Source organism: Phodopus roborovskii, unplaced genomic scaffold (genome assembly GCF_943737965.1).
Source record: "Phodopus roborovskii unplaced genomic scaffold, PHOROB, whole genome shotgun sequence".
NCBI classification, from domain to species: domain Eukaryota; kingdom Metazoa; phylum Chordata; class Mammalia; order Rodentia; family Cricetidae; genus Phodopus; species Phodopus roborovskii.
This window is the reverse complement of record NW_026126525.1, coordinates 9,824,266-9,838,520: the sequence shown is the minus strand read 5'-3', so window position 1 is coordinate 9,838,520 and position 14,255 is coordinate 9,824,266. Positions and strand designations below refer to the sequence as shown.

At 42.0% G+C, this 14,255-nt stretch overlaps 1 pseudogene; it reads right to left on the bottom strand.

Moving 5' to 3' along the window:
- Positions 1 to 1,641: 1,641 nt before the first annotated feature.
- On the bottom strand, positions 1,642 to 6,467 carry LOC127232429 (60S ribosomal protein L7a-like; annotated as a pseudogene).
- Positions 6,468 to 14,255: the final 7,788 nt, after the last annotated feature.

Sequence of the window (14,255 nt, the reverse complement as noted above, 5' to 3'; positions counted from 1 at the left end):
TTGCCCTTACACATTGAGCCTTCTCCCTGGCCCTTTATTTTAAAACAACCCTGTGTGGTAGGTGTTGCAAGGATTTTCTTTTTGTAAATGTGGAACCTGAGGTTTAAAAGTTAATCATTTAATGGCAGTCATTTAGCTAAGCCATGCGGGTGAGGTTCAGTGTAGGAGAATACTCCTCTGCAGTCTTGACAACCTCAAGGGGCAGCTGAGTGTTAGCGGGCTTTGCAGTCTGCAATTGTTATAGCATCTGAGGTGAGACTGGCCTGGCCTTACTGGAGGTCATAGTAGCAAGCTCTATGATTAAAAAAAAGGTCCACCCCCCACCTTGCCATCTTAAATAAAGTGTGACCATCCCTTGCGGATGCCTGTTAAAAGTGACTGTTACTTCCTAAGCTCTTTCTGTGATTGTCAACTTTTGTCTTTTATTCTTGGCTCTTTCTTTCTCCCCCTTTCCCTGTTATAGTCTCTTTTAGGGTTCCCCTTTACTGGCTCATGTTGTTCTTTTGCTTTCAAAATGTTCCAGTGTGTCTCCCTGGGAGGAGTTTCAGGTGCGTGTTTGAATTATTTACTGCACTGGTCTGCTTTTGGCAGAGTGCTTCCCCATGAGAGTGCCATCCACAGTTATTAACAACAGTTGCTGACTGATCTGAGGAGAAAAGCGTAGAAACATTTTAGGTATGTCTTTCAAAATGCAGAGTATTTATGTGAACCTAAGATACCCTTCAGGGTACACCCTTTTCAAGACCCAGGCTACCCGAAATAATTTTTGTCCTGAGCTATAGAAAAGCTATTTCTTTTTCCTTGTAAGTTTTGGTATGCTGGAGGTGGGAGAGATAGCTTGGTAGATAGAATACCTGCTGGAAAACATTAGGACCCCTGTAAATCTAGGTCCCCATCACCCCTGTAAATCTAGGTCCATTGACAGCAGGCACCTGTAATCTTAGCAGTGGGATGGTGGGGGAGGGGAGGTAGGTGCATCCCTGGAGCTCACTGGTCAGCCATTAAGTCAGGTTAGTGAGCTTCTGCTTCAGGTCGAGACTCAATAGAGAAAGACACCCATGCCAGTCTATGGGCTCCAGGACTTACATACACTGCCTGCACGGACACACACATTGTGTGTGTGTGTGTGTGTGTGTGTGTGTGTGTGTGTGTGTGTGTGTGTCTGTGTCTGTGTTCATTTAAACCAGACCATATCTAAAGGGCAGCACTGCTATATGTGGTTAGGAGGTCATATACTGTACAACTCCAGGGTACCATATACCGTTCTGTACAACTGTATGGGGAAGTCTGTATACACTGAGTTAATGATGCTTAGTCGATTCTCATTTGCAGTAGCAAATAATTATCAGACACCGAACTGATGCTATTAGGAGAAATACAGTCTCGGGCCTGTATTTCTTCCTAGCCTGGGGCCTCCTGATCTCATAGTTTCAGCTGATCAATACCCAGCTTCATTGAATGTATTTTGCTTAACAACATCTTATTTACTATACGTTGCTATTTGTTATCACTGAACTCATAATCGACAGCACATGCGGCTCATGAAGTCTGTCTAACACATGTACTTTCTCTAGAGGACACAGACTGCCTCTTGTATTTGGGAGCACTAGATAGCTCTTCATGGCTGTGTCTGGGGCCACTTCAACATGTAAAATCATCATCATCGTCATCATCATCATTGTCATCAACAACAACCACCCATTCCCAAAGACTGCAAACGGACACTTAAATACAGCACGAGGGCTGAAACAAGAAAACAGAGTGTTTGCCTGGTTAGACCTCCGTCTGGGAATTGGGGAGACTCAGTTTTCCCTGCTTTTCTGTATAAGCACACCAATGCCACAAAAAGGGTTATAAATATTGATTTTAGGCTTCAAGTATGTTCTTATTCATAGGTGAATCCCTAAATACGGAATCAACAAGTAATGAGAATTGGCTGTACTTTTTTAAGATGAGAATTGGGGGTGCCCAGAGGAGAGTCATCTTAGGGGAATTTGACTGTATTGCTCCAGAGTGGAAGCCTCTTTATGTAGAGACAGCACCTCTCATCTCTCCAGGCCTGTTGAGGAAGAGGCTCAGAGGGATGATATATATGACTTGGTGAAGGCCACAGGGAGTTAGTGGCAATAAGCCTTTGAGCTGGGAAGCATTTTGATACTGTGCTGTCCTGCCCTCTCTGTGTGTCACCTGGAGAATTGACATAGGACCAGCTGGAGCTGTTACACTGAATTCACCGGCTCCCTTTGGCAGGATTTCCCACCCTGTCTGCCCAGCTCCTCAACCAGGAAGCATTCTTTGTGTTAGACAGGAAGCCTTTGGTCTTCTTCTGGTGCTGGGATCAAATGCAAGGCTTGGGGCTTGCTAGCCAAGGGGAATTGCCTTTTGCTATTGGATGCCCACTCTGGGAGGGATGCTGATATATAGACTGGCAGGCCTCCACAGAAGCACTCACAGAGGACTGGATACCAGTACAGACATCTGAGCCAGAATAGAAAAGAGGTCTCCCAAGACCTCCTCACAGTTTTGTCTTGAGAAGGTTCTCATGTCAACCACTTAGGATTTTCTGAACCAAAAGGGCTCGGCTGTACTTAAGTGGCTTTTGTCATCCTTGGATTCACTTTCTCCCCCTCTGGAAAAGAAAAGATATGAAACTTATGACAGTCTAATGTCATCTATTACATGGCCTGAAGAAAATGTCCAGTGGCTGTTTATAGGTCTTACTGTACTGTGTATGGAGGTGGCGGTTGGGGTGTATTGAATCCATTCTTGCTTATCAAATGTTATTTATTTATACCCATGTTTGTGTGCATGTTAGCAGCTGCATAGGTGCATATTTCTTTTAATATAAAGAAAAGATATTTGGTTGTGTAGCTTTTTCTCGGAGAGTATAGATTTGTTTTTTATTGTTGATTGCTAATACTGTTTCTCCTCCAGAGTGATGTTTCCACTTGATTGTTCACCCCAAGTAGTGAGAATATCCTGTCTTAGAAATGGAGGTGACTGTAAGGGGCAGTGCAGGCACTGTGTGAGGAATCTGCACTCTGTCCAGGGAAAGTTGCTTCATGATTGGCATTTGCCATCTTGGCATTGATGGATGTCTATATTCTCACTTTGTGCATGACATTAACATAAGCATCCAGGTTTGGAGGGAGAGAGAGAGAGAGAGAGAGAGAGAGAGAGAGAGAGAGAGAGAGAGAGAGAGAGAATGTTGTATGATGTGTATAGTGGTTACTAACGGGTACTTTGTGGCTGCCCATTCCTCCGACCTCTCATAAGTAGAGCAGGTATTAGAAAATGGGCTTCAGTTTAGAGAGTTAACACCGGTAGTAGAATCAAGTGCCCAGTGACAATCCTTGGTACAGTGAGTGCTTCTATCGATGGTAGCCAGCAGCCTGTAGGTTCTGGATATCATTGGTGATGCATGTGCTGTGTGAACACTGGTGTCCCTTAAGGCAGGAGCTTCCAGGCTTTGCCTGGCCAACCAGTACCACACCTTTCTTCTATAGGTGGTGCGGGTGTTATTAACTCCAGGTCCACTGGAGGTGCTGACATCACATTGATGTTACCTAACCTTTCATCATCATACCCTGAGCAGCAATAGTGGTCGACACATCCAGTGAGCACCACTCCAGTTGGCATTTTTATTTCACCCACATGTAGAGTGTAGCTTAAAGAAAAATGGCTGTGGAGAACAGTTGAGGTCCAGGTCTAGAGAGCTCCATACCAGCATTTGGTGAGGATGTTGTCGGAGGATCAGGGAGAACTAACCTAGGGTCAGCGACATGACAGATGTGTATAGAGGATATATCCAGTGGGTGAAGCAATGTCTTTGAACCAAATAGTCTCATGGATTGTCTGCTTTCAAAATCAGGATTGATTTGTTTCAGCCTGGATAAAAAGATCACAGCTGTTTATGTAATAATTCCCTGTGGCTCGCTCGCCTGGACAAATGACTTCATCTCTCTGAGCCTCAATTACTCTTGCTATAAAGGAAGAATATTTTTGGTCCTTATTACCTAGGGCCATTCTGAGGATTAAAGGAGATGGTTATGAGAAAGTGAATGATATATGAGGGTGTGGCTGAGGTTTGTTATTTGGAGATATTAGATGAGCTATATTGAGAGATTTACATCTATGTCTATATATCTATGTCTGTATCTTTATCTATATCTGGTTTTTGTTCTTCATACATGATCTCTCTATGTAACCTTGACTGTAACAGAACTTGCTTTGACCAGACTGGTCTTGAACTCATGGAAATGTGCCTCCCGCTGCCTCCCAAGTGCAGGAATTAAAGGCAGATATCATCACACATGGCTTGTATATGATCTCCAGCCCCTTTCATTCATTGGCTTGGTGATTATTATTATTTTTTTTAATTGTCAGTAAAACCTCAACAGAGATGAGCTTTTTTGTGTAACCTATTTCCAGTTTTATTTTTATCTTTATTTTTTTTCTGAAATTACAAACTAACACAAGAGAATGGATTAATGAATCCCAATGTATTAGTGATATCTAATAGCCAGTTTATTTCATCTCTGACCTATCCATTTCTTCTCATCTTAAAGTATTTTCAAGTACATTCTGGTAACATATTACACATTATCAATAGCTATTTTAATATACACACATAGATGGTAATTTATAAATCTGACCAAGATGAGTTCTCCTAACAATTTCTTAATAACTTCAGGTATTTAATTATGTTAAATTTTTTCTTTGTTTTTAGAGATCTGCTACAGACCCAGCTTTTCTGGCTGTTTGATGTATTCTATGTTATTTATATCTTTAACAAAAAGTTCTGTTTTCATTTCATTATATATTTCACATGCCCTCAGTGAGAACTTGTACAGATGTAGCCCTACTTTCCTACATTGTAATTTATAATGTTGAACTAGACTGTCTTTAAGGTCATTTATAGTTGTCGAATTTTTGGGAGAGATGGGTGGGGGAGGAACATTCTGACCTTTTTTTCTGTGAGAAAGGAAGTATTGTGTTGTTTTTTTCTAGAATGGACAAACATTAGAGCTGAAGATTAAATATTGGGTGATGGGTCGGGAGGTCCTTTTAGAGATGTTTTTTAGAAGAAATTCTCCTCTCAGAGAAGTTGGAATTGGGCTTTTAACCTTATTGATCACAAATGCTATTCTTGTTACCTTTGTGAAGTGAGTGTGGTTCAGGGATAAGATGAAGTGAGACATGGAGGGGGGAAAAGCTTTTATTTTGGATTTCATTTAGAAAAAATGGAGGAATTCTTTTTGGACACTGCTAGATTGCTATCTTATATCAATTCTTCCATTAGTTAGAAGCAACTAGTGAGGCTGGAGAGATGGTACAGTGGTGGTTAAGGGTGCTTGCTGCTCTTCCAGAGGACCTGAGCTCACTAGGACCCTCACTGGGTGGATAATTACCTGTAACTCTAGCTCCAGGGGATCCAATGCTCTCTTCTGTTCTCTGAAGGCATCCATGCACAGGAGGCGTGCACACACACCACACCCGCACACAAATAATTAAAAAATAAAATAAATCTTAAAATGCAGCTTCGATTTAAAGACATGTGTAACTTGTTAAGAGAAGTTAGAGGCCTGAGATGTAGGAGAGAACGGACCCAAAATCAGTAGTTGGGAGAAAAATCAAACACACATTATTTCCCTTCGAAGGGCAATTTAAAAATTATATTGATGTGCAGAAAACATAGTGTACATTTGGCCCAGGTTAGTGGTGAGTTCTTTGGCCTTTGCCTTTTCCAACTTAACAGTACGAACCACAGGTTTTGGGTGTAGGACATTACCTCCACAGTGGCAGGCAGATCTCATTGTATCTGTTACTGTTCTTGGTCCTGATAGCTTCCCCCAGCTTAGTCAGAGAGCCTTTGTCTTCCAGATTAACCTGCTTGAGGGCATGTCTTCCTGTGAGCAGTTGCTCATCTGACCTTCTTGATATAGTAGGGACCTCCATCTTGCCACACAGGGCAAGCAGGAGACCCACTGGTTTGATAGGGTCTACATCATGTGTCATCACCACAAGCTGAGCCTTCTTGTTCTCTGCCAAGGTGGTGACCATACTGACCCTGGCTTGAAGGACAGGTGGCCTCTTAGTGGACAATCCCCTTGCCAGCAGCTTTTCTTCTCAGCATGGGCCAGCAGCCTTGGCTGCTTCTTCCTTGTCTCTCATCTGTACTTGTGGGCAAGTCTCAACGGTTGGTTAGTGACTTGATGGTCGCGGTGAACTGGTCAATGGAAGGAGGTACTTCCTTTATTGAGGGTAGCCATTTACTATTGCAGCAGGATGTAGTGGGTCCATTTGACAAAAAGTCTTTTCACGGCTGGATGACCTGTCCAGGGCTTTTTCACCACCTTTTTGGCCTCCTACTTCTTCACAGAGGCAGGGCCTGGGCCACTTTCCTCCTCTTGTCCTACTTTCCTTTTGATATCTTGATCGGCTGTAGGAGAGAGCCCAGTATACATCTTTAATACAGTGGAGGTCAGGGGAATGGGATCTGGACCTGCCAGGAAAGAAGACAAGTAAAATGCTTCAGATTTTGATTTGAGAACCTGCAGGGCTGTCCTTTTGGATGTAAAAATGAACAGATAAGGTATTGGTCTCTCAAAAACTGAACTGAACCTTAGTCTGGTGTAGAGCAGTGGTTCTCAACGTGTGGGCCATGACCCCCTTGAAGGTTACATGTCAGATATTTGCATTATGATTCATAACAGCAGCAAAATTACAATTATGAAGTAGCAAAGAAATAATTTTATGGTTGGAATCAACCATAACAACAGGAAGAACTGTATCAAGGAGTCACAGCATTAGGAAGGTTGAGGACCATGGGTCTAGAGGGATTAAGACTGTCCACTAGAAGCAGAATTACTCTGGGAGAGGATGTACCTTCTTAAAATTTCCTGTACTTCAACAAAAATAGTCAGGCAACATGAGAAGACATTATATATATGTGCTATGTGCTATAATTTATTCCTAATCCTCTGACCAAATTCTTATGTTGGTATCAGTAAGGTTATAAACCTCAGGTGTCTTGATGACCCCCCCAGGAATCTCTTTCTAGTAATTATGTGAGATGCTCCCCCAATGTCCCAGTTTTTTTTTTTTCTGGGCCAGCCACATAGCTGCTGTCCTGGCTCTTTCCATATGTATCCATCCACCTGCACTGAATGTCAAGTCTGGGTTCCTTGGTTTTCCACTTTCTTGGTGTGCTTACCAAGCTCAGAAGAGACATTACTTTTAGTTTTCCTTGGAGTGTAGGTCAGCTAGTTAGACTTTATGCTCTTAAACTATCTTGGCTTTGGTCTACATTTTTTCTTAATATGAAGAATATGAAGGCTGCCTTCTCTTTCTGGGTTGTGAGTGATTTCCATGAAGTCATTGAAAATTTTTCCCCATTGCCTTCTACCTCCCACTGTTAGTGGGAGGGCGTATACTATTGTGATTACCAATTTAAAATCTTCTGGAATATTCAGTACTTTATTAGTTCTCTGAAAATTCGTGATGTATTTTTATCCACCATGCAAAGAATATTAGAGTCTTTCAGTTGTACCCTTTGATCTGGAAAATACATTGTAACTGTGATTTTTGTCTTCCCTGCATCTTCATTGGTCCATGTTTCAGGATGAGAATGTATCTTGTCTTCTTTTTCTTCATTCTCTTTCCTCTTGTGGAGCGCTGTTCATTCCTTTGAATCAAATGTAGATCAAGGAATGCTTTTTTTAAGGGCTTAAACAGTTTGATTTTTATAAAATCCTGACCTCAGTTTTAGAGAAAGAAGAAAGGCCTTATGAATGGATAAAATAGTTTTGCATGATCAGTGAATGAGCAGAACTTGAGTGTGAATTATTTTGTCAATGCTCGAGGGTAAACAGACTTTGGGAGAAAATGCAATAGCTCAATGGGTAAAGGCATCACATGTAAGTCTGATGATCTGAGTCTAGTCTCTGGAACTTACAATGGAAGGAGACTACAAAACAACTCCCCCCAAATTGTCTCCTGACCTACACACACACACACACACACTCACACAAACAAACACACACATACACCCCTGCCTTGTGGCATGTGCATACCTGCACTTGCACATAAAACAATAATAAGTAAAATCTATAGGGATTGCTTTCAGTATCATGTAAACTTGGTTTTGATTTAGCTTTGCCTCTACTGGTTTTTAAGGGGAAGTCTTATGTCCTCTGCAAGTCTCAGTTTCTCTAACTCAAAAATGGACACAACAACAGCAATCATCAGATGCTAATTTAAATATGATAGCATATGTGGGAGGCCTTTACCTTTGAAATTCGCCTAGGTGAAGATCTAAGGACAACTGGAAACTGTTTAGTAGAGTTCTGCCTCTTCCTAGATGTGTGATGTCTAAGGTATTTCTCTCAGGTTTGGTTTTGTTTAAGTTTAAAACTGAGATATCATCTTTCTTGGGTACTCGCTGTAAGGACTGCACAACAGTTGTGAGCAGCTCCTCCCTCTGTAAGTATTTGGCTGAGTTTAATTAAGATGGCTCATCAGTTACTGGGCCCTTTGTTCTCCTCAGCCAGAACCTTGTGGTACTTCCCCGGGCTGGGCTTTTCCTGACAGCTTATATCCAATTGCCTATAGTGATAATTCCCATGTGGTCATGTAGTGAAATCTGAAGGTTACCTTGGAAGGATTAAGAATTGAAGTCAGCTGCCTTGTCTAGAACACTATACAAAGGAAATGCAGTTGCTTCTTTCCAAATTCCAAGACTTCCTCTTCTGGCAGACAGGATAGAATGCAGAAACTCAATTATGGGGGATTTTTGGTTTATTTCATTTTAGAAGTCTAGAAATTACTTCCTTCCACTCCCACCCCTTTGGTGAGCATATACTTTTGGAACTGAAAAGTAGCTTAGGGACTCTGTGATTAAATTTTTTAATATTGTTGATGAAGAAATTAAGCTAGAAAAAGGCTGATATTTGTCCAAGACACAGCTGTGAACTAATGAAGCCAAAGAAAATAGCTGTGTTCCTTAAATTTTAGTTCATTCACAACTGTGTTGATATATATACATATATGTACATCCATATCTATATCTATATATCTATGTCAGCAGTGACAAACCAGAGTAGAACAGGTAGAATCCAAGGGGCTTTCTAAGCAAGTTATTTGAATTATGCAGGAAAATTAAAAAAAAATCATCAGTGAATTGGGATTTGGTAAGCATTTTTGAGTTTCTAAATGAACACCCTAATTTTCATATGCTACATGGCTATTAATTATGTATTTCTTTTAAATTATTTAACTCAAAATGTATCTAAAGCATAACTTTCTCCCATTTTGAGCATTTTGGTGATCACAGCTTGTGGAGTGTGGTCACAAATGCTCAATGACTTTCCAGGATAGTTGACCTCTTTGGGCAGGTACCTCCTTCAGTAGGATCCACCTTCTTCCTGCATTTGTTATCATACATAATAGTGAGTATGAATGAACACACAGGGCTTTTGTAAAGTCCTGTGAAATTCAAGGAAGCTGCACACCAGTAAAACCCAGGAGACATTTCCTCTGATTGGCTGCAGAAGGTCCCAGCACCCCACACCTTTTTATTTTATTTATTTTTTCTTTGAAATAATGGGTCTGAGAAATAGTTTTCTTTTGAAAACTCACAGTCCAAGAGTGCAATTCCTGTTCTTTGGTGGTGGGTATTTTCCAATATTGATTCTTTTTTTATGTGCCGAATCAAAGTCCAGATTTAGAATTCGGTTGTTTTCTTTGTGCGCTAGCATCCTGCAGAGGCTTGGTGACAGCGGGATCCTGGGAGTGGCAGAATTGGGACAGTGCCCACAGAGCTGAAAGCCCCACAGTGAGTGCTGTGCTTTGACTAATTGGTCTAAGGGCCTCAGCATCCTTGGCTGCAGATAAGCACGGGAGTTTGTGCTTGTACCTTCTTCATTTTAAGTTGCCCTGCGGTGTTTGCATTTCTCTGACCCCTAACCCCTTGTTCTGCTACCAGAGCGCAGAAGTCCAGCTGTGAAGGAAGGATGAACAGTGTTCTAAACAGTTCCCTCTACTCCCTTTCTTCTTACTCTTTATGGCAAAGCCTATCCAGCTTTCCCTCTAGATGTGTCTATGTACATAGGTACACTTTACTCCTTGAATAGGAACATTATGTAGATACAGCTATGCCCTTTGACTTTTCAGTTAATATTTTTTTTTACCATGACATATAGCTATTTCATTTTTTACAAGTGTTCCATCTTAGAGATGGGTGTCTCATTTTTATTCGGTTTTCTTACAGATTTTTCTCTCTTCCTCAGACAGGCAGCACCCTTCCCAAAAGGCATCTCTCACTTAAGTATGTGTTGCCTAGAAAGCCACTTTTTCTAACCTAGGGAGGGATATAGCTAACTGTCACTAGCTGAGCCTCCCTGTACCCTCTTGGCTTATGAGAGGTGCTGTGTGTTTGTGTTTGCCAAAGTCAGAGCTACGATGGTGGCTCTAGGAAGCAGCGGACCGTGGACAAGTGGTTGGGTACTGTCAGTGGCGATTCTTAGATTGGATATAATGAAGCAGAAAATCAAGATACTTCTCTGTCAGAATTTTCAAGGTCAGTGCTGCCACTCACTTTCTTTTCAAGTTCGGTTAGCACAGGACCTTGTTCTAGTAGCTTTGTGTGCCTTCTTGGACAGAGGAAGGTCCCAGAGCTTATAAAGCCCATCTCAGGAAGAGTGCACAGACTCCCAGAGGAAATTGAAATGTCAGGTTTAGCCTGCCTTCAAGCCAGCGGGCAAAACTTTAGACAAGATTAGTTTTCAAACTTCTTATAGAAGAAGGACTTGTTTTTCAAAAGAACTGCCTTTACCATCTTAAGTACAGAGAAGGGAGAACATCATGTGGGGATGTAGGTTTGGGTGGTGTTGGGAATCTGGCTGGTTTTCTCAACAATTCTAGTGGTTTGGCACCTTCTCAGAACACAGACAGAGAGTGGTTGGCTAGATGGTATTTCTTTTTAACCAAAGCATTATGCCTTATTCTTCTTAGAGAGAATTTAGGTCTGGGAAGAGCCTCTGTTTTACACATAATTGCAAACAGGAAATGCCTTCCTCCCAGGCCCCTTTTTTAATGGGCTCATTTTTTTTTTTTTTTTTTTTTTTTGCTTTGTTAAGTGGAAGGGTCTTTCTGTTGGTTGAAGATAAGGTGTATCATTTCAGTTCTACTAAAGAAAAGTTAAAAGTATTTGAACTGGAGAAGTTAGCTAGTAAGGGCAGCCAACATTTCTAGAAATTCCAAAGCCTGTGAGATTGATTGCTTTTAGTGTTTGCTACAGCCAAATGATTAACTAGAACCCTGCTACGAGGCCTCTGAGTAGTGATTTATGCTGAGGGCAGGAAGGATGTTTGCATATAGCCATCGGTTTTTTTATTTTTCTTTTGAGGCCCTTTAAACCTTGTTTATCTTGGGGGATAGTCATGACTTCCATCATTTTTCCTTCCTTTTGTATTTTATTGTCTTCTGCCAGAGGCCCAACCCAGCCACTTAATATTGACAGAGTTTGGTGGATCAAGGCTTTCGAGGGGCTCCTACTGAGTCTGGGAGAGAAGTGTGCTTCAGGTCTTTGCCACTATGGGTGAGACAGTAGATTTTATGATTAATCAGTTTCCCAAACTAAAGAAACACAGTTCTCACAAACTTATATACCACATATATTTGGGGTTTACATATCATAATTATTTGGGATTTCAAAATGAAACCAATTCTGATCAAAGCGGGCATCAGCTTTTATGGAGTTTTCTCTCTAACACATTTTCTCATGCTTTTATTATGGATGTAATTCGCAAGTTCTCCCACATTGAAATAGGATGTTTTATTAAAAAAGAAAAATTCTTGATGAGGACGGCCAGGCATGGTGATACAAACCTTTTATCTTGGCATGCAGGCAACTGAAGTAGGTGGATCTCTGTGAAGTCAAGGCCAACCTGGGTTACATAGTGAGACTCTGCCTCAAAAACAGAAACAAAACAACCACAACAAAAGTCAGACCGTCAACCAAACAAAAACAGCAAATGCTTAGTGAGCGCCCACTGTGTGCCATCGGGGTTGTAGGTCACTGAAATCCAAAAGTGAAAAGAGCAGACATGGTGCCCGCCTTCAGTGAAACCCCATATTCATTTCTAAGTAACTAGCTCTAAAAAAACTCTGTTGAGAAGTCCTGGGCCCCACTTTTCCCTAAAGACACTGTAGGCGGGAGTCAGCACGCTGTCCTGTTGGGGGAGCTCTTATCTTCTGTGCCTTTAGAGCAGGGCTAATGGAAGATGAAGACCACAACCCCTTTTTGAGTGCAGTGACAAAGTTATCAAAACACGCTGCCACTCACAGCTGGGTGGAGGAAGATGTATAAGCCTGAGTTTTCTGGCCGGGCAGGGTCCCGCGCCCTGAGTCCCAAATAAACACACTGGTGGCCTGGGATTCTTATTGGCTGGCTTTGTCTTAATTGTTAACCCATAACTACTAATCTATCGCGCCCTGAGTCCCAAATAAACACACTGGTGGCCTGGGATTCTTATTGGCTGGCTTTGTCTTAATTGTTAACCCATAACTACTAATCTATGTATTTCTACATCTTACTGGAGAGCACCTGACTCTCGTCCTCTCTTCTGGGCTCACATGATGACTCCTCTCTGCCTACACGTCCCAGAATCCTCCTCCTCTGGTAGCCCCGCCTATCCTCTCTGCCTGGCCACTAGCCATACAATGCTTTATTCATCAACCAATAAGAGAAACATACAGAATAACATCTCCCATCAAAGACGATTGTCTAAGACATGTACTCCTTTAGGTGTGGTACAGACCTAAAAGGAGGCAGTATTCCATGGTAATTCTCTGGTAAGAAGCACCAAGATATCTAAGACCTGCCTGTGTTAGAGATGTTGTTCTTGTTGCCCTGAGCAGCACCTCTCCTCTCCTCCCCCTCCTCTCCTCCCCCTCTTTTCCTCTCCTCTCCTCCTCTCCTCCCCTCCTCTCCCCTCCCCCTCCGCTCCCCTCCCTTGCCTCTCCCCTCCCTTGCCCCTCCCCTCCCTTCTCCCTCTGCTCCCCTCCCTCCCCTCCCTTCCCCATACCCTTCCCTCCCTTCCTCCTCACCTCCCTTCCCCCTCGCCTCCCTTTCCCTCCTCCCTCCCCTTCCCTCCTCTCCTCTTCTTTTCCTGTTAACCAGCAGGAGTGCAAGGACTCAGCAGCACACCTGCACCTTCTTGAATTCTTTACTGTTGTTGGGACAATATGTTGACTTTTAAGGATACTTGGGCAATAAGTGCTTTCGTCTGTGGATGGACAAATGGAATCATACTTGGTCAATACTGTCTGAAAAGGACCAGTTCTAAGTATCAGCTCAGATGCTCAGCCATCTGTGCTGTCACACCACCATATAATTTGTTGTTTCATTATGCAATGTTTTGGAATTGATGCCTTTTCCAGTGAATTCATGTATGTTTGGAGAAATATCTTTTGCATAGCTTTTTGCAAAATAGGGTGTGTCTAAAGGCAGTTTTGTCCTGCTCTCAGGAAGACTAAGATGTTTAAAGCAACAGAATACATGGACTCAGGTGGAGTTTCTTGCCTTTGTACCATTGTGAGGGGTTCTGGGTTACTTAGTCTAGACTCCCAGGGAGAATAACATACCTGACAGTTTTAAATAGGGTCCATGTTTTAATTCAGAAATGATTGTTCTTTAAAGTTATGTCCTATATTTCTTCCATGATGGAAGCAAGCATTTTGAGTTTAAGAAATGTCCCTGTAAGTTTTTAGCACACACCTTTAATCCCAGGGGAGGTAGAGGTAGGCACATCTCTTTAAATTTGAGGCTAGCCTGGTCTACATAGAGAGTTTCAGGGCAGCCACTGCTACAACGCAATACCCCGCCTCTCCAAACCAATCTAACAACAACAAACAAACAAAACAAAACAGAAAACCAAAACAAACACCCTTCTTTTGCACATCTTGTTTTTTTTTTTTTTTTTTTTAAAGTAATAAACATTTTCCAAATAAGTTCAAAGTCAGTAACTCTCAGAGAATGCCAACTGTGCTTTGGTGAGTCTGTGGGTTCCTTATGCAGACATTTATGAAGGTCTCACTGTGTGTGGAAGGAAGGGTAGCGGGAATGAATACATGCTCTACTTCTTGGCTTGGATTTAAACCTGGTTCTTGGTGGTAATGTTCCTGGTGTGATATAACTGTAAAGTGATGAACCTTTCTCCAGGAAATTGGTCTCATCACCTGCAGTCATGCTC